This window comes from Mustela erminea, chromosome 5, assembly GCF_009829155.1.
Source record: "Mustela erminea isolate mMusErm1 chromosome 5, mMusErm1.Pri, whole genome shotgun sequence".
NCBI classification, from domain to species: domain Eukaryota; kingdom Metazoa; phylum Chordata; class Mammalia; order Carnivora; family Mustelidae; genus Mustela; species Mustela erminea.
In genome coordinates, this window is record NC_045618.1 from 37275940 (window position 1) to 37302159 (window position 26220).

Sequence of the window (26220 nt, forward strand, 5' to 3'; positions counted from 1 at the left end):
AGTGGGAATGACGTGGAAGGAATCCAACAGATGTTAATTTTAAAAATAATAGAATGCAGTGCCACAGTGGGTAGAAGAGAAAGCAGCAAAGACAAAGAGCTCCAAAAAATAGAAGTGGGTGGGACACCTGGGTGGCTCAGTTGATTAAACATACAACTTCTGGTTTCAGCTTAGGTCATGATCTCAGGATCCGGAGATCGGGCGCCACATTGGGCTCTGCAACAGCTCGGAGTCTGCTTTTCCTTTCCCTTTCTCCTTACCACGCTCACTCACTCTCTCATAAATAAATAAAGTCTTTAAAAAAAGAACAAAACTGAGCGACCAGACAGCAAAGGGGTGTTGCAGTCAGCAACAGGCCATTGAAGTGGGGGAAGGGAAATAGTTGGAATGGACAGAAGGTTTTCATGTTGGGCATCAGGTCTTTGGAGGGGAAAGATGATGAGACCAGATTAGGACAGGTGGCGTGTTAAATGGTCAGCAAAGACACAACACAGAGAAATGCCTAAAACTACCTACAGTCCCATGGCCCCACATTTATCTCTGTCCTTGGGATAGACACAGAAGGGCCAATGGTGAAAGGTGAAAAAAGAAGGCCCTGACTATAGCCACCACAGAAGAGGAAACACACAAGACCAAGGATCACAGCAGTGATTCTCAGCCAAACTCTAAATTACATGGGACATGGTGGGCAGTCCCTGCTGGTTTTTTTTTTTCTTTTTTAAGATTTTATTTATTTGTTTGACAGAGATCAGAAGTAGGCAGAGAGAGAGAGGAGGAAAAAGGCTCCCCGCAGAGCAGAGAGCCCGATGTGGGGCTCGATCTCAGGACCCCGGGATCATGACCTGAGCCGGAGGCAGAGGCTTTAACCCACTGAGCCACCCAGGCGCCCCAGTCCCTGCTGTTCTGACAAAATTTTGTTTGCATTCCTCGGTTGTAAGGTAGTTTATCTGGGAACGAGTAAAAGGGAAATGTCAGGAAGAGAGCTGGATGTCCCTTTGCCTCCACAGCATTCTCTCCTTTGGGAAGCCGACATTAAACCATTCACTCAGTTTCAAAACTCAGACCCTTGTCCATCATCATACACCACACACATAAGTGGGTTGTTGATGAAAACACACACTGACCAGGAGTAATACCATTTTCATTCAGCCTCTTTCTCTACCTCTCTTTGACTTGAAAGAATGACCACTTATAGCACTGATATTAAGAAATGACATGTCAAAACCCTTCTCTAATTATTTAATGCCTGTGGGTTTTCAGAGGAAAATTAGCAGAACTAAAGCATGTGCCCCCATGTTTTTGTTCTCATTTAAAACTACACTGCTATAAATATGCATGTGCAGGTCTCCTGATGTCTGCCAGCATGAGTGTCTCTTGAAAATTGCCTCCTAGCCTTTTTCCTGCTATTTGTATGACAACCTAGACCAAATGTTCATGATCAAAGGCAACAGATTTGGGGGCTGCACTATGCCAGACCCTACCCACCCACCCTGGTGGGAGGAGGAGTTCTAAACCAACTCACGGCATACGGAAGAGGAAGCTATGCACTAGGATAGGTACCAAAGAGTGAAATTCCTGGAGCACAGGTATGTACCTGCTCAGTAATACAAGATAATGCCAAATAGTTGATGGATATAGTTGTTTTATACCGCCAGCTACACTTCTACCAAGATCTGGTGTTTCTTGTCCGACTTCTCAAAATGGTAACACATCCATGATCTAAATTAGTATTTCTCTGATTGCTAATGTAGTTGAGTGTATTTAATGTGTTGGCCATTCAATTTCTTCTTATGGAAACACATGCCTACCTTTTCCCTATTTTTCTATTGTGTTATCTTTTTCTTATGGATATGCAGGAGTTCTTAATAAATTCTGGATACTAGTCCTTTGTCAGTTACATATGTTGCAAATATCTGCTTCCTGTTTGTAGTTCATCTTTTCACTTTTTTTTCTTTTTTTTTTTTTAAAGATTTTATTTATTTATTTGACAGAGACACCAGTGAGAGAGGGAACACAAGCAGGAGGAGTGGGAGAGAGAGAAGCAGGCTTCCCGCTGAGCAGGGAGCCTGATCCATGGATCCCAGGACCCTGGGATAATGACCTGAGCCTAAGGCAGATGCTTAATGCCTGAGCCACCCAGGCACCCCAACTTTTCACTTTTTTAATGGTTCTTAATATTCAAGTACCAAAAGAAATCCTTCTTTACCGAAAGTGATAAAGATACTTTCCTATATTATTTTCCTAAATGTTACCTTTCACATTAAGTCTTTAAACCACTGGAAATTTTTTAAGGTGTATGTAGGGATCCAATTTCATTATTTTTTTTTCCCCTGAAGGATATCTAATTGTCCTAGTACCATTCATTGAAAAAAATTATCCTTTCCCTAGAGATTCACTATATATGGGCAGATCTGTTTCAGGGCTCTCTCTTTTGTTCCTGGTCATTTTTACTATCCCTGAGCCAATGTCATAAGGCTTTAGTTACTATGACTTCATTATACAGGTCTTGCTCAACTTACAGTGGGGTTAGGTCCTGATAAACCCATCTAAATTAAAATATCTTAAGTCAAAAATGTACTTAATACACCTAATCTACTGAACTTCAAAGCTTAGCCTAGGTTCTCTTAAAAAAAGTGTTCAGAATACTTGTATTAGGTTATAGTTGGACAAAATCCTCCAACACAAAGCCTATTTTATAATAAAGTATTGAATTTCTCAGGTAATTGATTGAATACTGTACTGAAAGTGAAAAAGAGAGGTTGTCTGGGTACAGAATGGTTTTAAGTGTACGGGTTGTTTACCCTTATGATCATGTGGCCAACCGGGAGCTGATGCTCCCTCTGGCTACCCAGCATCACAAGGGAGCATCCTACCATATTGCTAGACTGGAAAAAGATCAAAATTCAATATTCGCAGTGCAGTTTCAACTGAATGTATATCGCTTCCACACCTCCAAGTCAAAAACTCTTAGGTCAAATCATCCTAAGTCAGGGACGATCCATATAACTTTGTATCTGAGAAGACCAGCCTCCCTGACCTTATTGTGGGCAATCTTAACCTCCCATACTTCCATCTAAGTTCCTCAAAAACCATATGGGGATTTTGGCTGTGACTGCATGAAAATCTATGGATCAAACTGAGAAGACTGACATATTCATGATCTTGAACCTACATGTGCAAGTACAGTTATCTCTCTCCACTTATTTAGGTCTTCTTTAATGACTTTAAAAGTGTTGTCAATAAATAAATTCTCTTCATAAGGACTTTGTACATCTTCAGACTTACTGATAGTTTATATGTTTGTAACTTATGGGACAGCTTTTAAATATATACATATGTCTTCTATTACTTAGCCACACTTTTTCTAACAATTTGTTAACATAGATGAAAATAATTGTATTTTGCTTTTTTCTTTTCTAAACTTGCTACTTTTTTATTTATATTCTTGTCTTACTGTGCCAGTTAGGACCTCCAAAAGAATTTAATAGACAGTCTTGTCTTGATTCTAACATTTCACCCTCAAGAATAACATCTGCTTTAGATTTTTGGTAGACATTTTTTTTGGGGGGGGGTTAAGGAAGTTCTCCATCTATTCTTAGTTTTCTAAGAATGAGTATGATGCACGGGTATCAGTTTTATCAAATTTTGCTTTGGCTTCTATTGAGAAAATTATGTCATTTTTCTCCTTCAGTGTGTTACCTAACAAGCTTTTACATTTACTCTGCCTTTGATCTTTAGCTTTCTGGTCTCCTTTTTTCTTCTCTAATTCTCTTAACTTCTATTCTTTTATTTATTTATTTATTTTACTTATTTGACAGAGAGAGAGATCACAAGTGGGTAGAGAGGCAGGCAGAGAGAGGGCGAAGCAGGCTCCCTGCTGAGCAGAAAGCCTGATGCGGGGCTCCATCCCAGGACCCTGAGATCATGACCTGAGCCAAAGGCAGAGGCTTAACCCGCTGAGCCACCCAGGTGCCCCTTAACATCTATTCTTGATTTATACTTTCTACCCAAGACTTTTCTTTCAAAGTCATTCTGTTTCTTCCTGGTCATTCCTGGAGAGGGGAAGGCTATAGTTCTCAGAGTCATTCATACATATTTGAATGAATAAAAAAAAATGAAATGTCTAATAAGTGCCAGGTGTTTGAGGTGATTACCCAAAACTAATCTTTAAATATAACACAATACATTTATTTAGGTTGCTTTTTTTTGGAGCTAAATAAAAAAAGGTTACTTGAGATCCAGTCTCTTAGAGGCAGAATTATCATAGCCAAGTTTTTCAACTGAAGTAGTGTTCCACCCCCTAGAGAAATATCAGAAAGTCATTAAGCTATCTTTTGAATTTTCTTTTCAAAATTATTCTTGACTATAAGTACTAGAGCTCAAGTTCCCCCATTACAACACCTAGCAATTGGAGGCAACAGATTTCAAAAATAGGCGATTTGGAAAGATGCAAAGTACTGCTTATACACATTCTGTAATTTAACATTATCAGTCAGAAGAGTCAGTCCATACCTCCAAACTTGGTTCAGAACCTCAACCCAAACCTGACCAGCCACAATGATGATTTAATTTGTACAAACAATCCAGAGACAGAGGGAAAAATATAGGCATTTCCTTTTGTTTAAAGCAGGGTGAACAAGTCTGATTTTTGCCATGCTGCATCAGGGGGGATTACAGCTCTGGAAAAGTCTGGTTCTTTCATAGGTTCTGTCTTAGTCAGGGATTATATGTTTGTTTATTCATTTAATAGGTGAGTACCCACCACACACTGTGCAAGATGATAAAATGCAAATAAGACAGCTAAAGCACCTGTCCTCACAGAGTTAACCATCTAATGGAGGTCTCAGAGCACTGACACAAGATGCCAAGAGTACCTATAGCAGGCATAATGAAAGCATCCCTTGTGATTAACACCGAACCTAGATATGGTCAGGTGGGTGAGAGGAGGTTTCTGAGAAATGGATGAGGAGGTTTGCTGACTTGGGATGCAGAAGGTCTCTAAGTACTTTGCAGTCCTAAACAGTAGGTGTAAGGCTAGCATTCTGTGGGGGAAAACACTCCATAGTCCGATGGTGTAGACCAGGAGAGGGGAAAAAAGGCTGAAAGATCCAGACCCCCATGCAAACACTCCCCCCATCTGACCCCACTGCCCATAAACATAGGCAACCCAGGAAGCTACAGTTTAAAAAAGAAAAAAGAAAGAAAGAAAGATTGAAAGAAAGAAAATCAAGATCCTCACCAGATACTTGGAAAAATGACTGAAGATGAGTATGAAATGTTATACTCTAGGCTCTACCCAATCTGCCATCTCCCCTCTGCAAGCAAAAGTGTGAACTTATTACTTTATAAAAGGTGACAACATCTTAATTTTAAAATTAAAGAAATTGAAACCACATTTCTAAACTCTACAAATTCCAAATTCTAATTATTTAGGATGTGCTTTAAGAAAACAAAAAAAACTTTCCCAATTTTTTTCATTGGTCTATGCAATTATCCTGAAATCTGTTTCATTTAATTCCATTAAATGCATCTATTTGACCAAGGATGTCAGACAAGTTGTATTCTAGAAGTGAAAAGGGACACTTACAAAAGAAATAGAAATCAGCCAGCAACTCTGTAACAAGGCTCTAGAATCTTTAGTTCTTAGAAAAACAAATTAAACCTCACAGGTGTTTATAGCATTGGAGTCTATATCCAACTCCAAAGGACCTACAGCCCCTGCCTGCAGTTAAGTTTTACAGCAGCTTAAAAAAAAAAAAGTACATTTTTATTTTTTGATTTCCACAAACCTTTAATTACTTTTAAACACTTTTAATAACTATTAAAGACTTAAAAATAGATTTTTGAGCTAGTCTAAGCAGAATATTTAAATTGTTTTAGAGGAAAATAAACTTGGCTCAACTGACAAATGCAAAATGACAAAAATTCTACAACGTAGGATGATGTTGGGAAGGGTAGTACTGCCTGGGACAGGTTTGGAAGTACTTCTCAAGAAACCTACACCAAATATCCCTCAATGCAAAATGACATACACACACCAACACAAAAAGTGTTAGTAATCTCAAATCGAGTTTGATAAGTAGACTGGCCTAGGACAATGATCAAAAGACACACCAGCAGAGCTTGAACAGTGGAGAGAGAGCCTGTTTTTTTGTTGTTTTTTTGTTGTTGTTCTTGTGGGGTTTTGGGGGGTTTTTTTGTTTGTTTGCTTTTGTTTTTGTTTTTAAGAGAGAGACAGGAAGACAGCACTAGCAGAGGGAGTGGCAGAGGGAAAAGCAGGCTCTCCAGGGAGCCTGATGCAGGGCTCCATCCCAGGACCCTGGGATCATGACCTGAGCCAAAGGCAGACACTTAATGACTGAGCCACGCAGGCACTCCAGAAGAGCCTGGTTCTGATGATTAAAGTCAGGCACCAGCTCCTAAGCACATGAGTTAAAACATCATGCATTTAACGAACCAGCATCGAGAACATGCCTTGCACTCATCACTGCGTGAAACACTGAGAATGTAGCTCTGGAAAAGCAACAGTCTAACAGAAGCACTCTCTGTGGGAATGAGTAGTGAAACAAGAACCGTAACAAACATGCACACAATGCTGGACGGGTGGGAGGGCTGGGGCAGAGGGGGTTAGAAGGAAGGGGAGACATCCGATACGCCTGGCAGGGGAAACCAGGAAAACTTCACAGAGTAGCATCTGGGTCAAGGACTAAACCACGCACTAAGGGACAAGCAATACATGTGACTAGACAAAAATTACCAGCTCACCAAGCGATGTGACAAAGGACTTCTCATGCCAAATAAGCATCGTCCTTTAAAGACAACAGAAGCTATCAACAACATGATCTTTGATGCTAACCTGAAAGGTGTAAATAACTGTTGAAGGCATTAGGCAAGGGGTGTCTGGCATTCGAAGTACAGAACCCAGACGAGGATCCCAGCCTTGAGAGAGGAGCAAGTGCTGCGTGACAGCCTGGGAGTGTGGGAGTGAAGATGTTGGCGCTTGCAGAGGTGTAAGCGGGAGAAGGGTGTGTGTGGGTGCCCGTAGGGGGCCTCAGGTGCATGGCCATGGAGAGGACGTGTCCAGATGGGCTAGAAAGGTGGAGAAAGGAGGAGACTCCGCAACCGAGGCCCAAAAGGACTCCTCTGTAATGTAAAAAGTCCATGTTATCCTCTGCAATGGAAAGCCACTGCAGACTTCTATAAAAGAGAGGGACACGAAGTGTCTGCCTTAGAGAGCTCTTTCTGGCAGCCCGTGGAGACTGGGAATACACACAGAGGGTCAGCATGGAATAGGAGAGGTGATGATTTGACTTGGGTTGGTTACAGTGGGAAAGAAGAGGAATAATTCAAGACATATTTTAGTAGGTAGAAAAAATCAGTACGACTTCTTAACTGACTGGTATACAAGTTAAAGATAACCAGAACTTTTGCTTTATTAACAGAATTAACGTTGTTATTATTATTAACAAAGACAGGAAAAGATGACTTGAGATTATGATTATTATAACTGACACTTACTGAGTGCTTTTCTAAGTCCTTTAAAATGCCAGCTCTTTTAGGGGTGCCTGGGTGGCACAGTCGGTTAAACATCTGACTCTTGGTTTCAACTCAGGTCATGATATTAGGGTCATAATATGGAAGTCAAGCTCCACACTCAGCATGGAGTCTGCTTGGGATTCTTTCTCACTCTGTCCCTCCTGCTTGTGCTCTCGCTCTCTCTCTCTCTCTCCTTCTCTCAAATACATAAATCTTTAGAAATAAATAAAATACCAACTTATTTAATCCTCATAACAACCCTATAAAGGCTCTAATTTTCAGATAATAAGACTGATTCACAGAAAGGTTAAATAAGTTCTTCAAGGATGCATAACCAGTCAACTGTAGAGCCAGCATTCAAATCCAGACACAAGACTACAATGCTACAGTGTACCAGACATGATCGATTAAATGTCCCTTAGACATGCTGGTCATCCAGGGAGTTGCGTTTAACTTGCAACTGGAACACAGAACTAGGGTTCCAAAGAAGAATCAGTGTTAAGAATATGGATTTTCGAGTTACGAACATAATTGATTTCCTGAGGCCATGGGAGAGCTGAGAGGACCAATGAGAATGAAGAGAGACCCAAGAAGGACACTAGGAGGAGATTTTTAAAACAAGAGTCCACAGTCACCAAAGAACAGAGGTGGCAGCTTAAAGACATCTGGACTTTCTCCTTTTTGTGCAAACAGGGGATCCATTCAATATTTGCAGAGTGACGAATCTAGCATTCATAGCTAAAGGTTCCCTGCTCAGACAACATCAGGGAGAAGAGAAACCTAAAGGAGTATGAAATGGAGAAAACAAACAAACAAACTGATGTCTGGGTTCCTGGAAGGATGGTCTGTATCTTTGTGTGAGCAAGGTGGCTCCTGCCGCCCACCCCCCCCACCCCCCATCCCCCCACTCCCACCCCACCCCCAGAATCATCAGCAATGCAACTCCTCTCCTGAGCAGATCTATCTCACTCATCCCTCCCTCCCTCCCTCCCCTCCAGCCCCCACAAAACACACCCAGGCCAGAGGGCAGGGCCCCAGCCATACTGCGGTAACCCCAGGAGCACAGAAGCAAGCAGGAAGAGACGTCCTCTTGCAAAGACAGCGCAAATGAATTATGACTTCTGCAAAAATCAGCCTTTGTTTTTAATGGGCTTTATGTGACTCATCAGCCGTGACCATGCTCTGCCCTGAGGTCTAGCTACAAATCCACCAAGCGCAGAGGAGCAGAAGAAAGGAAGGACAGCCAAAGATGAAAAGGGGTCTCAGGAAGCTTTCATCCTAAAGGAGAAAACAGAAACAGAGGGAAGTGGTGGGCATTTCCTCTTTGAGCACTCGGGTGCTGAGGGTCTCGAGAGGGCGGAAACTGGAACAGCGGCAAGAGAAGTCTGGGTTCCGGGACCCGCTCAAAGGTGCAGGTCTCGGTTGCTATGGTGCCATCCTCCCCGCCACAAAGTTTCATCAGCATTTGCTGCCACAGTTCCTGTCTTGTGGGCAGCAGCAGCAGCAACTAAAAAGAAAAAATCATGTTGTTGTTTTCTAATGGCTGCTGGGTCACTGAACACTGTGTCTGGAAAGGACAAGGGGAAAGTTGTAAGAGACACAGAAAGCAATCAAGATACATTCCTTTGGAATGTATGAACTCCAACCTGGACGGTCTATGGATACGATACCGTCATGAATAAACACTTCTGCCATAACACTTTTTCTTTAAAAAAAAAATTTTTTTTTAAATTTATAATTCAAGAATCTAGACAGACAAAGTCAACTTTTAATTAAGGTTTTTCCCATAGTTACTTCTGATCACCAGGGCTCTGGATTCACTCCTCGGAGAAAAGCCTGGACTCACAGCAAAGAAAACAAAACCAAGCACCCCGGAGTGGAAGTCGGGACTTGCCTAGACGCTGACACTAATCAGCTGTATGACCTGAGTGTCTGCATCCAAACTCCTTCTTCATATAAGGACACTCAGAGAGGGAAGACGAGAAGATGAGACACAGGGAGACTCGGCCATCTGCAAGCCAAGGAGAGGGGCTTGGAACAGATTCTTCCTCTCATCCTCAGAAGGAACCCACCCTGCCAACACCCTTCTGCCCTGTTTGTAGCGCTTTGTCAGGGCAGTCCTGGCAAACGCGCACAGACCCAGAAGAAGAGAGAACTGTGTCATGAACATGAGACCTCAAGAGACCCCACCCCCAGGTCCTTCACTCCTGCGTCCTGTCACTAAGCACCTCTAAAATATCCCGACCTCTCCTTACATAACCACAATACTACCTCAAAACCTAACAAAATTAACAATTCTTTGGGGGCAAATTTAATTCATGGAAGAAATATACCTTATGGTAAAACACATACTTAGATAAAGCTTTTCTCCATGAAAGCTGTTAACAATATTAAAAACAAAATCCCAAAAAGCTGGAATTTTTGTGAAATCCTCAGAGGATGAACAAGACTTGGAGCAATTTCATTCCTTGATCAGCTCTCTTATTCAACATATTACCAGAACCTAATGAGGTACTGTACACTGGCTAATTGAGTTTAAATAAGAAAACATATTATCTGAGAATAAAAACCTATGTTACCTTATTACAGTTAAGAAAAGAAAGGAAAGATGAAGTCAGTATTCATATGCACCCAGAAATTTACATATGTAAATGTACATTTTACATATGTACATTACATATGTACCCATATGTACCCCCAGAAATTTAGCAGGTGTTTTAGAGTCTTTGGCTTAAAAAGAAAAACAAAGTTAACACAGTATTTTATGGTAAATTGCACATACTCTAAGTATATGAAAACTGGCATGGCAGAATTTGAAACCTCTACAAAAAAACCATGTATATGTACATATTTCTTTTCTATTTTTTTTTTAAGATTTTATTTATTCAGTTGACAGATCACAAGTAGGCAGAGAGGCAGGCAGAGAGAGAGGAAGGGAACAGGGTCCGTGCTGAGCAGAGAGCCCGACGCGGGGCTCAATACCAGGACCCTGAGATCATGACCAGAGCAGAAAGCAGAGGCTTTAACCCACTGAGCTGCCCAGGCGTCCCTATATACATATTTAAACACAAAACCATACCTTGAAGGAGGGAGTGTAAGTCGTTGGTGGTTATTCTAAAACTTTAGAAATGTTGCTCCCAACACTTCAACAATTAGACAGCGTCCAATCACATGTCCTCTTCAAAAAGGTTACTTTTTGTCTATGTAATACAAAAAGAAATGTTAAAGCCAGAATCGCCTACTTATAAAAGTTTTTCAAAAGAGTCTTTTGAAAAGCAGTCCACTCCAACAACTTTCAAAATCAGGCATCTCTGTAAAAAACCCACAATCCAGCTAATTAGTCTCAGCTGTTCGTCATATGGCCTGAAGACCAGTCAAGTGATTTTGCTCCTTTCAAGCTTACTAAAACCCAATTCCACTGGCCTCTCACACCAAAGGGAGCTAGCTGTATTAACCTCTTCTGGTGTTAGAAGACTGGTACTCCAACTCTTTCTTTTCCCCCAATCAAAAAGAGTAGAATATTTGTTTTCTTGAGAAAGGATCTTTAAAAGCATTGCATTCTTCAGGTCCTGAAAGGTTATACCAGTAGTGTTTCTTCACAAATGCAATGCCTGATTCAATCAAACAACACAGGAGACCAAATGAAAGTGGCAGAAGGGACAGGGCTAGATGACTTACCAGGCCTCTCCTGGCCTCCAGACCCAGAAAGAAAACTCCTCACTGGGAGGTCCACCCAGATTTTCTGCTGGCATTTCACATTCAACAAGCCCTACCCTTGACTTACCTCCTTTGCTCTTCTTTCCAGACCCCGCTTCAGACCCCCTCTCCTCCTGGTTTTGCACGACACAATCCCAACACCCAGCCAGTGGGAGAGCTGATGGTCCACTGTGACTCCTCCCCCTCTTCCCCGCCCACTTCCAACTGGCCACCAAGTTCTAGGGGTCTTTCGTCCTCCCACCTGTCTCCAAGCTCTTATTATTTCTCATCTGGATGTCTATGATCATCCACTTACTTAGTTTCCTGGCCTCTAACCTAGCCCTGCTGCTGATCCATCCTCTACACCGCACCCAGGATGATCTTTCCAAACGGCAAATGGGTGTGCACCACTCTCCTCTGGAAAACCGGACCCCCCACAAGCTCCCTAATGAAATCCCTACTCCTTAGACTTCTGCCTTCAGTATCACCCACCATTCCCTGTCCCCTGACTCCGGCCACAAGAACTCTTTAGAATTCTCTAAAACCAGTGGTTTTCAAAATGTGAAATCAGTATCATCAGCATCACCCGGGATGTGGTTAGAAATGCACATTCTTGGGCCCGCCCCATGTGCGCTGAGTCAGAATTGCCAGGATGGCAACAGGGTCTCTGTTTTAACAAGCCCCCAAGTGATTCTAATAAACACTAAACTGACAGCCGCTGCTCTAAATGCACCAAGCTAGGCTCATCAAATCAGGTAGCCCTTTGGCTCCTTCTGCCGGTAATGCTAAGTTAGATGCCCCTTCTCTGTGCTTACTCTTCCCTAGAGCTGGTCAACCCTACATGGTGACATCCAAGTTATGCTGGTTGGTGAATATTTTGAAGACAGGAATTGTATCTTTGGTTCGCTCATCCCACAATCACTTGCTGAGCATATACCTGTCACTGGGACAGAGGCTGGGCTTAGACTAATTAATCTATCCTTTGCCTTCAGGGGAAGCCACCCTCTAACTTTGGCAGCTTGATGGGTGACTGAAAACTCAACCTACCCAATCTGTAAAACCCTATCACCAGCCTCAAGAACTGTGGGCAGCTTAAAAAGCCTGAATAGAACCAGTCTGGAATCTCTCATGGCAAACGACATGGAATTTGGGGTTCACATCTGATGTTGACTCAGATGGACAGACATGGTTTGTAAAGGGAGAGAAGATGCATATTCGTGAAAACTTAGATACTCCTCTATATTATTCACAGCAACCTTTAGAGGAGAATTTAGTAAGTGAATATACCAAAATTTTTAAGTCTCAGATTAAAATGCATTAAAATTAGCTTATCCTAACTACAGTAGGAGTTGAGTAAATATTAGCACTTCTCAATCTTCAGCATGCTTAGCATGCTCCTAGGGATTTTGATAAAATTCTAATTCTGATTCAATCAGTTTGGGTGAGGCCGAGGTGATACCCAGGTAGGATGGGTAGTCCTAGTCCTAGAACTACATTTTGAGTAGTACATAGAAGTAAAAGACTCGGGCCTCGATCCCAGGACCCTGAGATCATCACCTTGAGCCCAAGGCAGAGGCTTAACCCACTGAGCCACCAGCTGAAGCCCCAGCAACACAAACTTCTTTTGACCCCTACACATTGAAAGTTTTCTAAAATGTCTTTCCAACTTTAGGATAAAGATGGTGTACCAAACACACACCTTAGGTCAGCTACCTCCCCAAATCTCACTAACGTAACAGTAAAAAGAGGTGTTTTGTTTTGTTTTGTTTTTCCTTTAGACATAAACTCATAAGGACAAAGAGAATGAGTGAAAACAACAGCAACAAAATGTGGAAGCTAGAAAGTAAATGGACAAGAGGTAACTAAGGAGCAGACCTGAGAAAGATGACTCTTTACCTGCCACTAGGGAAAGCCAAAAAGCAATTTATCACACAATCTACAGAAAGCATCAGGCATTCAGAGCCCCAAACACTACTGGAGGTGAGGGGAAGGTAAAGTCAAGGCTAAAAATACTGGAAGTCTGCTTAGATTGCAATCCTCTAAATACTGAGATACCTCCGCACCCCCACCCCCACCCCCCACCCACACATACTGGGGAATTTCCAGAACACGGGCATTCTCCACAGGCAGGTGGTTCAAATGCTCTCTGGAGAATCTGCCCAGCCCCGGAGGGAAGATGTAAAGAAAAAACAGGCCCAGAACATACTGATCTAACTAAAACTATCACAGAACTTGAGAGTAGGGGCCAGAAATAGCACACACGTGTGGTAGAGGCAGATGTGGAGGAAATGAGTTAAAAGTCTCTTCTTCCGTGGTAAAGTGTCTAGGCATAGGCATTTAAATAATGCTTAACACTGAAAATTGACCGTAGAAATATCCAGTATGTCGTTTAGAGACAAGAGATGTAACTACCAGCAAGAATCACCTAATTACAAGACTTGAAAGCAGTCTTTGCAGAGCAGGAAATGAGCTGGGGGAGGGGAGTAATGGCTTTTTGTCACACTGTGTCCATCAATAACTTGATAAAATTTTTTAAAAAATTAGTTCCTACAAAATACAGTAGTACACCCCCCACCCCATCCACGGTTTTGGTTTCTGGGGCTTCAGAGACCTGGGGTCAGTAGCTGTCCAGAAGCGTAGGATCCCTGACGATTCATCAGATGGTCAATAGTTGCCTAAGGCTACATCACTGTGGAAGCCGAGAAAAATTAAGGCCATCCCACCTCAGGTTTAGCCTTAGCATAAGTACAGCCATCTTAGCTCTGGCAGCCATCTCAGACCCCTGTGCCCAAGGGCTGAACTTTCCCCTACTTCACCTTAGTTCTAAGAAGCCCCACCCTGCTTTAGTTCCAGAGACCCCCCACCTTGCTTTAGTAACAGGAATCCCCACCCTGCTTTAGGAACAGGAACCCATAAATATCCCTGCCTTAACTAAGCTTGGGGTCCAAGTCCCTGCTCCGCTGTGTCGGGTATACTTGGGCCCAAGATTCAGCTTGTTAAATAAACCCTCGTATGATTGCATTGGTGTTGGCTCCTTGGTGGTCTCTTGGACGCGAAAACTTGGGCATAACAATCACAAAGCCTAGGTCACCATGTCATTTCAACACATCACATTTTATCATCTCACATCATCACAAGAAGGAGGATGAGGACAGCACAGTAAGATGTTTTGAGAGAGAGAGAGAGACACCACATTCACATAACTTCATTTAGTATATTGTTACATTTGTTCTATTATTATTGTTAATCTCTTTCTGTACCTAATTTATAAATCAAACTTTATCATAGGTATGTGTGTATAGGAAAAAACATAGTAGATATAGGATTTAGTACTAACCACGGTTTCAGACATCCACTGGGGACTTTGGAACATATTCCCATGGATAAGGGGGGGGACTACTGTAAAATGTAATGTCCATGCTTTAATTTTTTTTTTCTTAGATGATTCAGGACATTAAAATAAACATCACTAAGTTGTTGTGCTACCTCCTCAGCACCCAGGATCTACAGTGAATCAGGATGTTGAGGATCTGGGCTCTGGAAACTTTGAATCTTGGCTTTACTACTTACTGGCTGTGTGATCTTCAGCAAGTTAGTTAACTTCTCTGTGCCCCAGTTTCCTCATCTGAGGAACAGGGATAATAGAATCATTTTAGAAGAATTGAATTATGTGAGTCCTATAAGTGCTTAAAATATTGTCCAACACATAGTGTTCAGTAACAGCTATTTTTATTAAGGTATGTTTGCCACTGTGATAAACGTCTCCTGACTACTGTAATGATTTCATCTTTTACTCGTTTATACTTCATTCTCCTTGCTCCCACCTTCAGCCAGACGTCCCTGACCATCGTAATCAGTGTGCCTTTCTACAATAACCACTTCCCCTTCCAATGTTCAGTTTCTAATTGACAAGGTACCTGGAAACCAAATAACCAAGCTTTTTAGAACTGCTTGTAAGGGGCGCCTGGGTGGCTCAGTGGGTTGGGCCTCTGCCTTTGGCTCAGGTCATGATCTCAGAGTCCTGGGATGGAGCCCAGGAGGGAGCCTGCTTCCTCCTCTCTCTCTGCCTGCTGCTCTGCCTACTTGTGATTTCTCTCTGTCAAATAAATAAATAAAAATCTTAAAAGAAAAAAAAAAAGAACTGCAAGTAAAAATGGAGGAAAGGGGGTATCAAGGAATATTCTTAAAGTCTCTGTGAGACAAATCAGCAAGTTACCATATATGAACCATCTGACTACTCAGAACCCTCTGGGCTTACTTCTGAACTATCAGCTGTAGGTCAGTGGGTTGGGTGACCAACTCAGGGTAACCAACCATCCCAGTTTACCCAGGATTGTCCTAGTTTTAGCACTGGCAGTTTTCTTTGTTTTTTTGTTTTGTTTTGTTTTTTTAATATTTTAAGTGTTTATTTGAGAGAGAGACAGAGACAGAGCACAGAGCACAATCTGAGAGGGAGGGCAGGGGGAGAAGTAGACCCCACTGACCAGTGAGCCTGATGTGCAGCTCAGTCCAGGGACTCCGGGATCATCACCTGAGCCCAAGGCAGACGCCTAACCAACCGAGCCCACCAGGCACCCCTAGCACTGACAGTCTTGCATCCTGGAAACCTCAGTCCCAGCCCTGAGAAAATTACCTAATCCTCCTGAGTTCGTTTCATCATTTGTAAAGTGAAGGATGATATCTCTGCTGAAAGTCTGTTGAGGATGAAATGAGAGAATGTGCGCATATTTCCTGACACGGTAAGCACTCAGGTTGTCGCTTGAGCCATTATACTGGTTACTCACTGTTATTGTCAACTCGAATAGCAGTGGCCACAGAAATTATTCTTAGATACTTACCCTGTAACTTGGTTATTTTCTTCCTGGCAAAAAGAATTTGCCTTATATGCAGAGGATCTCAGGAGACCAAAATATGTGCTTTTGTGGATTTCCTTCTGCCCTTGCCCTACACAACTTTATTTCAGGGACTAAGACATATTAAAGCTATTTAATATTTCCACACTGCTGACTCCTCCACTAGGCAAAGGCCTGGGAGGTTCTCGCCATTTTCTATACATGCATCTTTTTTATACGATGGGAGACCTGGGGTACGTATGTCAGTAGCTGCTTCCAAACCTATGGACCAATCAGCATGTCACCTCACGTGGAAGGACATCAGGCAGAATAAGAGCATTCTTTTTAAATTTGCATCTTACTTTTTTCCTTCATAATGGAACCAAATCATATAGTCTCCTAATGGACTGACATCTCATTCATTAAGATATGTCAATTCTATCCCTAAAAAATAAGTATGTATGTTATCATCGAACAGATGAAACCCCATTTCTGACCTCAAAAGCTGAAGCAACTCAGAATTCGATAGATATTAATTACAGCCTGGAGGAAAGTGCTCACAACTGCACATCCCACCAACACAAGGGTAAAGTTGCTCTAAGAAAAGCTGTACAATTTGGGATAGATAGCAAAAAGGACCAAGTTACTCAAAGCCAAAACATGGCCTAGGAACCCTCTAAGAGGCAGCAGAGAGTAGAAATATGAGACTACTTTCTACGTACCCCCAAGCTTCCTCCTCCTAGGCTCATATTTGTTCTGCCAACATCCCCACCCAAGGCCTGCGAGCACACGAAACACGGGAGAACCACAGGCCCTCATCAAACCTTGAGGAGCACCTGCTCTAACCACCATGGGTGGAGCTAGGATAGGATTTCTCCAAGTATGGCCAGATGCCCACTAGCAGCAGAATCCAGAGTCCTGGGTTCCAACCAGGCTTCGGAATTAGGATCTCTGAGAGAGAGGCTAGGGAATCTGCATGCATAACAAGCTTCCCAGGGGATTCCCGGTTATCCATAAGAAGGGTTGAGAGCAGCTATTGTAGGGAGACAACAGATAGCAAAATGTCAAAGGACCCATATAGAAAACCATGTTTAACCTCTACCAGCCTCCCTATCCCAAATCTGTAAAATACGGATACTAATACCCACCTAGCAGGATGGTGGCGAGAATTAAATGAGAGAAGTAATAGCCTCACATAGGGCTCCTCACACATAGCAGGTGCTCAGTAAGTATTAATTCCTTCCCCTCCTTCCCTTTGTATGGCTTTCTAATGAAGACCGATAACTAGAGGCCCTGTTTTGAATAAATGCCATCAAAGAAAGCAGATGCCTATCTTAACTTGAGGTCTTGGTGTTAATGAGTCACAGACTAAAAGGCCGAGGCCGGCAGCTTTAACCAATGGTTGAATTGCAAAATGTACCCATGGACAGTGGTTCTCAAACTTGAGTGTGCATCAGAATCTTCTGGATGGCTTTAAAATACAGAATGTGTAGGGGTGCCTGGGTGGCACAGTCAGTTAAGCATCTGCCTTCGGCTCAGGTCATGATCCCAAGGTCCTGGGATGGAGGCCCACATCAGGCTCCTTGTTCAGGGAGCCTGCTTCTCCTTCTCCCTGAACCCCTCCCCCTGCTATGCTTGCTCGTGTGCTCTCTCTCTCTCTCTGATAAATAAAATCTATAACATAAAATAAAATACAGACTGTGGACCCTACCTCCAGAGTTTCAGTCAGTCCTTCTGGGTAAGAATCTGCATTTCTAACAAGTTCCAGGTGGTACTGATGGTGCTGGCCCCAGAACCACCCTCTGATCATCATTCTGCAGCCCCAGAATCTAAATCTAACTGATCTGACACTTTGTCATAAAAAAGAAAAACTAGGCCATATGCATTTCCTGTTTGACAGGAGACTGGTTAGTTTTATGTAAACAAAGAAAAAAAGTAATAAACCAGCAATTTCCGAGGCAGTGCTCCCTCTGCCCTTGAGAATCTTTGTGGTCGCTTTCCGTGAACTGTGTAGAAAGAGGGCTGGGAGAGTTGAGTGCCATCTCTCTGCTCACCCTATGTGAGAGCCTGAGTGAGGGAGGCACTTAATCTCTCTGAGCCTCAGTTTACTTATCTGAAAACAGGGGGGGCTCAGTCACTGGTTTCTGAACCTGGCTGTGCGCCATCCCTCATTTTGGCAGCATTTCAAAGAAAACGTGGATTCCCCAGGCGTGGCTGCAAACTAACAAATTAGAATCTGCAAAGGAGAGACTGGAAGATGTGTGGCTTTGTGTGGGTATGTTTCACTAAATCTCCCCGTGTGATTTTCACAGGCAGCCAGTTGCGAGGAAGCATTACCACGGTGATCTTTCAGGCCTCTTTCAGCACTGCAGCTCTCGGAATTTTTTGAGTTCTAAGTCCCTGTGCCCTGAGTCTGGGCTCACCAAGTAGCTGTCTTCTTTTATATGTGCTCCCCATGGAGTTTTACTGCAGGAGGCAAGTATATTAGTCCTCAAAGGAAAAACTGCTAACAGTTCCACTTCTCATCAGTCAGTAAACTAGCCTTCTGGTTTTAGTTTAAAAAATATAGTCCTCGGGTGCCTGGGTGGCTCAGTGGGTTAAGCCGCTGCCTTCGGCTCAGGTCATGATCTCAGGGTCCTGGGATCAAGTCCCGCATCAGGCTCTCTGCTCAGCAAGGAGCCTGCTTTCCTCTCTCTCTCTTTGCCTGCCTCTCTGCCTACTTGTGATCTCTGTCTGTCGGATAAATAAATAAATAAATCTTAAAAAATAATAATTAATAAATAAATAAATAAAAAATATAGTCCAACATGTAAGAGAAAACAGGAATTACATAGCACTAAATCTGTAAAGCAATCTTCTCTATCACCAACTGCTCATTTACTTACTCTGTCATTCATTCATTCATTTTTTTAAAGATTCTATTTATTTATTTTAGAGAAAAAGCATGAGAGAGAGCACGAGCAGGGTGAGGGGCAGAGGGAAAAGCTGACTCCCTACTGAGCAGGGACCCTGACATGGGGCTCCATCCCGGGACACTGGGATCATGACCTGAGCCGAAAGCAGACGCTTAACCCACTGAGCCATCCAGGCGTCCCTGTCATTCATTCATTATCATCTGTCATGTGCCAGGTATGATTCTAGGGGTTAAACATGTAGCACTTCACAAAACAGAGAAAGTTCCTGCCCTGTGGAGAGAACATTTTAGCAGGAAGAGAGAAACAATAAATAAGTGAACATAAGGATAAAATAATTTCTAACAGTAGTAAGTACGGTGAAGACAACAACCCAATAACAGGATAGTGAGTGTCCAGAGGCTACTTTTAACACAGTCATCAGGGTGAAAGTCATCACCCGCCTCTTTGAAGAGGTGATATTTGAAATTAAATCTGAATGATGCCAAGAGGCCAGCCAGGTGAGGATCTAGAGAAAAACACACTGAGGAAGAGTTAAGGGCAAGTGCAAAGGCTCTGAGGAAGGAATGAGCTTGGCATCTCAAAGAGATAGAAAGGAAGGAGATGAGCCTGGAGGTGGAGGCACAGGGATGAGCTGAGGTCACAGAGGCAGCAGAGCCCAGATCACGGAGACCCCTACAGAACACGGTCAGAACATCTGAATCTTATACCAGCTGCAGTGGGAAATGGCAGAGGAATTTAACGCAGAAGAAGGATGTGATCTGATTCACACTGTTGGAAGATCACTAGTTTTGTGTGAGGAATGGGCTGTAGCAGGGGCCGGGGGGAGGGGGTAAGAATGGGACCAGAAAAGCAGCAATATAGGGAAGAAATAATGGTGGCCTTTCACTGGCAGCTGGCACATCACCATAGCAAGTGCCCAGTTATTTCTGGATGGCTTTAATTTAGGTTAAAATCATAATATACTTGTTTCACTTCCTGTGATATTTCAGAAGGGTCAAGGAAGAGATATGGTTTGTTAAAGTTCCATCTGAAAATTAAACAACAAAACAACACAATTTTGTCCTGCCCGTGTTATACCTGGTTACAATCAAGAAATAGGAGCATAGGGACATGGAAAGAACACAGTGGAGAACCAGCAGACAGACCTGTCTTCTAGAACCTTCTCTGTCATCAGTTAACCATGTGACCTGGAGCACAGCTCTGAACCTCTGAGGTGGAGCGAAGGCTAAGCCACCTGGCTTCTGGGGCCTACCACCACTTGAATTACACAATGCTCGAAGCACAGCAAGTGAGGTTTCCTTCCCTGGGTGGCAAAATGAGCTGATGACTTAGCATAGAGAGTTTTTGTTGTTGACTTTTAAATCTTTCAGAGAGGCTCTAGTTAAGCTGAAAATCAGGTGTTCGTGAGGAAACTGTCCATCTTTTTTAAAAAATATTTTATTTATTTGACAGAGAGAGAGAGAGAGAGATCACAAGTAGGCAGAGAGGCAGGCAGAGAGAGAGGAGGAAGCAGGCTTCCCACCAAGCAGAGAGCCCAATACGGGGCTCGATCCCAGCATCATGACCCAAGCTGAAGGCAGAGGCTTAACCCTCTGAGCCACCCAGGTGCCCCGGAAACTGTCCATCTTAATATTTCCTTGGGAAACTCTGATGTCCAAGGCACCCCTGCCACAAGGGTATGGAAGCTGGCTGGAAACCTGGGGAGTTGACAGTCCTGGTCAGCTGAAAGCTCCTCATGAATAGGTGTGGAGAGCACAGGGCTCTGAGGAATTTAGAGACCAAGCCTTCAGTCACAGTGCTCTCTTTGAGTTTCTGGCAGGCTTCCAGTTATGCTGCATCACATGGCAGACCTCCTGTGGACACTGTCACCACAGCGTCCATTCCTCTCAGATGGTCCACCTGGCACCCCTAGAAGGATCTCCTCCATGTGATCCCTGAGGGCAGGGGTTCACAGTCCCCACTGCCCATCAGTGTCAACACCCGGACCCTATTCTACATTTAGAATCAGGGTAATTGAGAGGTGGAAAAAACAACAGTGGTAGAGTCAGTCTTAGGGAACTTCACAGATAGAGAGAATGTTGTCAGAATGTCAGAGAGAATGTTGTCAGAATGTCAGAAAGAATGTCAGAAAAATGTTAGGCCAGGGAGATTCACTGATTTGTCTAATGTCTAATTTTTCAGCTTTGGCACCATTCATCTTTTGGGCAGGGTAATCTTTTGTCATGAGGGGCCGCCCTGTGTCTCTATCCACTAAATGCCAGTAGTAACTCTTCAGTTTTGACAACCAAAACGGTCTTCAGATATTGCCAAATGTCCCCACAGGAGGAGAGCGTCAAAATCAGCCCTGAGAACCACTGGTGCGGTATCACATAGTTAATTATTAGCAGTATTAGAGACTAACACCCAGCCTTCTAAGTCCCAGCTACGTTGGCTCCCCCACATTCAAGCAGGAGCTCTAGAACACAGAGGTGAGTCACTCCCTGAGGAAGCATCACAACCCACTTCATGCCTTTCTGTGACAAAGCAGAACAGGGCAATGGACACTTGACCTTGTCCCCGACAACAGAAGCCCAGTCAGGAATAGCCAAGCAGCTTCTTTGGCCACATCTGGTCTCCAGTATCAAACAAGAATAATACCTTCTCTTTTTAAGGACTGCTAGACCTTTTTACTCATTCTTGGGGTCACCCCCTTGCAGTGGTGAGATTCATTATGAAAATCAATCATACCTTGTAAGAAACAAAGGAATTCTGGCCACCACAATATATTATATTTTAAAATTCTTAGGTATCTCAAACGAACACTTAATTCATGACCTATTTCTATATGTCTTATTCCTGCTCATCTTAGGGTTGGTATAACTAGAATAAAAGTAACTTATCATAAGGTTTAGTTAGTTGACTGACACCCTGTCTTTGCTTTTAACGGTACAAATACATAGAAGATAAGTAATCATTCATACTCAGATAAGACTTGACCAGCCACCCATGTGGTGGGATCAGGGTAGGATACATGAACTGCTGTCAATAAGAATGAACAGATTTTTCAGTCTCTTGGCAACCAATTTAATTATTATGCTTTGACCTGGCAGCTGGTAAGGCTTTACATGAATTAATCAGCAAATCTATGAAAAAACAAATTAGTGGCTCTGAAATACAGTATTCTAGTGACAGAGGAAGCATGTTTATTTTCAAGGTTGCTTTCTTACATAAGTATAAATAATTTTAAGATAATAAAATAACTCAGTGTTTTATAAGAACACATCTCTACAGAGCAAGTCACCTCTATCTATGTAATTTATTTATCCTTCCCATAGATCTTCCATAATTGATGTACCACAAAGCAATGCAATGAGGAATTTCACAGGAGTAGGCCACAAAGCAAGCAGGCTGTCAATAAGACAATACTTCGTTGTTGTGAAATTACTCTCAGTAAGTCAACCATAATCAAAGCATCAAAACTTAAAGGGGACAAAATTATTAACAAGACCTCAAAAGGAATAAAACCACATTGAATAACGGGCTTTCTGGCATCGTCACGGGAATACAACCAAATGGTGGTTTTTGACAGTCATGTGGCTCTCCAAGAAAAGTCAAGGGTGTCTCATGAGAGTGGCTTTGCCCGCCACTGGATCTGGGGACTGGAAGGACTGTGTGATAAGGGAGTGATCATAGGATGGTGACAACAGAAGTGATTTAGGGTGGTAATTGCTGAATCACTATATCGTACACCTGAAACTAATATAACACTGTATGTTAACTATATTGGAATTTTAAAAAAAGAGTGATTAAGGGTCAACATGAAAAGATATATAGACATAGATATAGATATAGATATAGATATAGATATATCTTATAGGAAGATATAATGCAACAGACCAACCACTGTGCCTGGAGTTCCAGTCCTGTCTCTTCTACTAACTCTGTGATCCTACAAAGTGACTTAAAGTCTGTGGATATGAGTTTCCTAACTGCAAATAACTACAAATAACTAAAATAAAACTAAATCCTCCACTTCCTTCCATTTTTTTATACCCCTTGAGCTTATAAGTCTTCTCTGTCCTTAAAGATTTTTTTTTTAAGTAATCTCTACACCCAATGTGGGGCTCAAACCCATAACCCCAAGGTCACTGGTCGTATGTTCCACCGACTGAACCAGCAAGATGCCCCCTCTCTGTCCTTAAGATAGACACATGTATGGTCACCAAAATAAGCCATAGGACTCTCACTCTTTGGACATTATCAGGATCAATTCATTTCCTGCTCATAAACGGTTTATCAGACTAGAGTTGACAGATTAAATACAAGATAACCAGTTACATTTGCATTTCATAAAAACAATAAATAGTTCCTTAGTACAAGTATTTATGGAACATACTTAAAGTAAGAAGTTATTCATTGTCTATCCAAAATGCAAATTTTTTTTCACTTGCTAAATCTAGCACCCTACCTCCAACCCCACATTAAAACTTCGATTTTAAGAATCAAAACTCTGATTCCAAACACACGGGTAGTTCTAAAGTGGCTGGGGCGCTAAATGGAAGGCCTTCTCAAGAGTAACATATACAGAGGCCATAAACAAATAAACAAATGGAAAAATGACTCTCAACTTTCCTCTTAAGTAAGCGAGGCATCAAATTTGAGTTAACAGTAAATAAAATGTGAGTGTTAGTAGACCTCACTCATACAGAACAGAGAATGTGGTGTGCCTTCTCTGCGGCATGACCAGACAGGAGGCCAATGGAGCTCAATGCTCCCTGCTCCGCCTCTCACCCTCCGGACATAAAGTTAATTACAAACCCTTTATCTCTTCCTCCAACTCCCGGCTCAGGTCTGCTCCCAAGTAATCAGCTTAAGGGAAACCAGATCGTAAACTTAAACTTCCTGACCAAGAAGCAGGGGAATAAATGTGGTTCTAGTAAAAACTGCACAAGGCATAAGAAAGCAAAAGCCGTGAAGGGGAAAAATTACTCTCTTCAGAAGCCAATCTTGTTTTGATAATGGCAACACAATCTTGCTTCTTTGGGGCTCACACTATTTCTTCTTAATTTTAGCTTTATTGAAGTAAAACTGACAAACAAAACTGCAAGGTGTTTAAAGTATACTTCATGATCATTTGATGAACATTTACATTGTGAAAGGATTTCCCCCATCTAGTTAGTTAGGGGCTCAGACCTTAAATATGCAAGCTCTGTTTTGTTTTTCAGGGAGGGTTAAACCTATAATTGATTAGAGAAAATATATATTTGTATAAATCCCCTATATATGTATAAATAATCCTTTTCCATATTTTTCAGTGAAGATACAAATAGAGCACATCCCAAGATAAGTTTAAATAAATGGAAAGCATATTCAATTTTTAAATAACTTGTAAAATTAATTACCATACTCTCTAGGGTGTTAATTCAATTCTTGCTGAGAAAGGACAGCAGGAAATCCTATTCAACTGTAGTCAATACTGCTCTGTCAGAAGCAGCAGAATAAGGTAGACTAAAACAAGATATTTATAGCTGTTGGCTAAGAAAAATTAAATGTATGGGCTAGAAGTTTCCAATGATAAAAATAAATCCAGGTTAATTCATTAACTTATTGGTATACTCAGCAAAAGTTTATTGAACATTCCTTTTATCCAAGATACCTTGCAGTATAAGCCTTAAAAAGTGAGCTGAAGTCATACACTGCCTCCAGGATATTACGATCCAGCCATAAGACATATAAGACAACATATATATAAACAGTTGACAGTCTAAAGAAATTATGTAATTAAATGCCAAAATGTGTGTCAGAAGTTGCAATTTCAGTTAGAAGCCAGAGAAAGATGAATTCACTGTAGTGTAAAATATTCATCAAGAAATCAATTTCTATTTTCTTGATTTGACACACAAGAAGGGTATCACTGGGGGCGCCTGGATGGCTCAGTGTGGTTAAAGCCTCTGCCTTCCGCTCAGGTCATGATCTCAGAGTCCTGGGATCGAGCCCCACATCAGGTTCTCTGCTCGGCAGGGAGCCTGCTTCCCCCTCTCTCTCTGCCTGCCTCTCTGCCTACTTGTGATCTCTCTGTCAAATAAATAAATAAAATCTTTAAAAAAAAAAAAAAGAAAAGAAGAAGAAGAAGGGTATCACTGGAGGGAAGAGCCAAATGCCCCCATACAGTCTGCCCAGGCTACAGAGAAGAGGGCTCCCCACTGCCACTGTGGGAAGAACCCAAAGCCTTTCCCTTTCCATGCAGGCTTAAACCATTGTCATGGGGGAATAAAAGGATAGAATAGGACAGACATGGGAGATCTTAGTGTAACTATGGACACTGCTTCTCTTAGGTGAAGTGTGAAGGAACAGAGAGAAAGGAACAATCGAGTGATCCTCCTTTCTCAGTCTCTCGTTCCCTTTTCATTCTTTCCACACATATTTTTTAGAGTTTACTACATGCCAACAACCATTCTAGGTGCTATGTACACCACAGTGAACAAGATAAATTCCTGACCTTCATGAAGCCTATTCTACCAGTGGGAGACAATAATTGTGTATGTGTGTGTGTGTGTGTGTGTGTGTGTATGAGAGAGAGAGGGAGAGACGGAGTATGTGTGTGTGTGTGTGTGAGAGAGAGAGACTGTATGTGTGTGTGTGTGTGTGTGTGTGTGTGTGTGTGTAATGACAATTATTGCTACAGATACTCTGAAGAAAAATAAGACAAAGTTAGGGGGCAAAAAATTATGAGTGGGTAAGGGATGCTGTTTGAGATAGGATGGTTCATGTAAGCCTCCCTAAAGAAATGACTTTTGACTTGGATGAAATGAGTGAGAAACCCATGTAGACATTTCAAGGAAAAAGCATTCCAAGCAGAGGAAGGAACAAATGCAAAGGTCTTAAGGAGTGGGTGAAGTGGAGGCGGCAAGGGGAGAATGATGGAAGACAAAGCCACAGACCACATAAGGGGCCTGTTAGCCATGATGAGGACTTTGTTTTTCTTCTAAGATAAAAAGCTATTGGAGGGCACCTGGATGGCTCAGTGGGTTAAGGTCTCTGCCTTCAGCTCGGGTCGTGATCCCAGGGTCCTGGGATGGAGCCTCACATCAGGCTCTCTGCTCAGCGGGGAGCCTGCTTCCCCCTCCTCTCTCTGCCTGCCTCTCTGCCTACTTGTGGTCTCTGTCTATCAAATAAATAAATAAAATCTTAAAAAAAAAAAGCTATCGGAGAGTTGTGAACAGAGGGGTGGGTGGCATAATGACCTCTGGCTGCTATGTTGA

The 26220-nt window shown here is 42.3% G+C and overlaps 1 protein-coding gene across 2 annotated transcripts in view; it reads right to left on the minus strand.

Annotated features, from left to right (window-relative positions):
• The window catches only part of RAB27A (RAB27A, member RAS oncogene family), a 79139-nt gene that overhangs the window by 50888 nt on the left and 2031 nt on the right, over window positions 1–26220 (minus strand). Inside the window, exon 2 of one of the 2 annotated variants that reach the window (XM_032342614.1) lies at window positions 10616–10736. The exons of the other annotated variant lie outside the window; for it this stretch is intronic. The gene's annotated coding sequence lies outside the window, so the exon portion shown is untranslated. The remainder of the gene's footprint in view (window positions 1–10615; window positions 10737–26220) is intronic. 2 annotated transcript variants of the gene reach the window in all.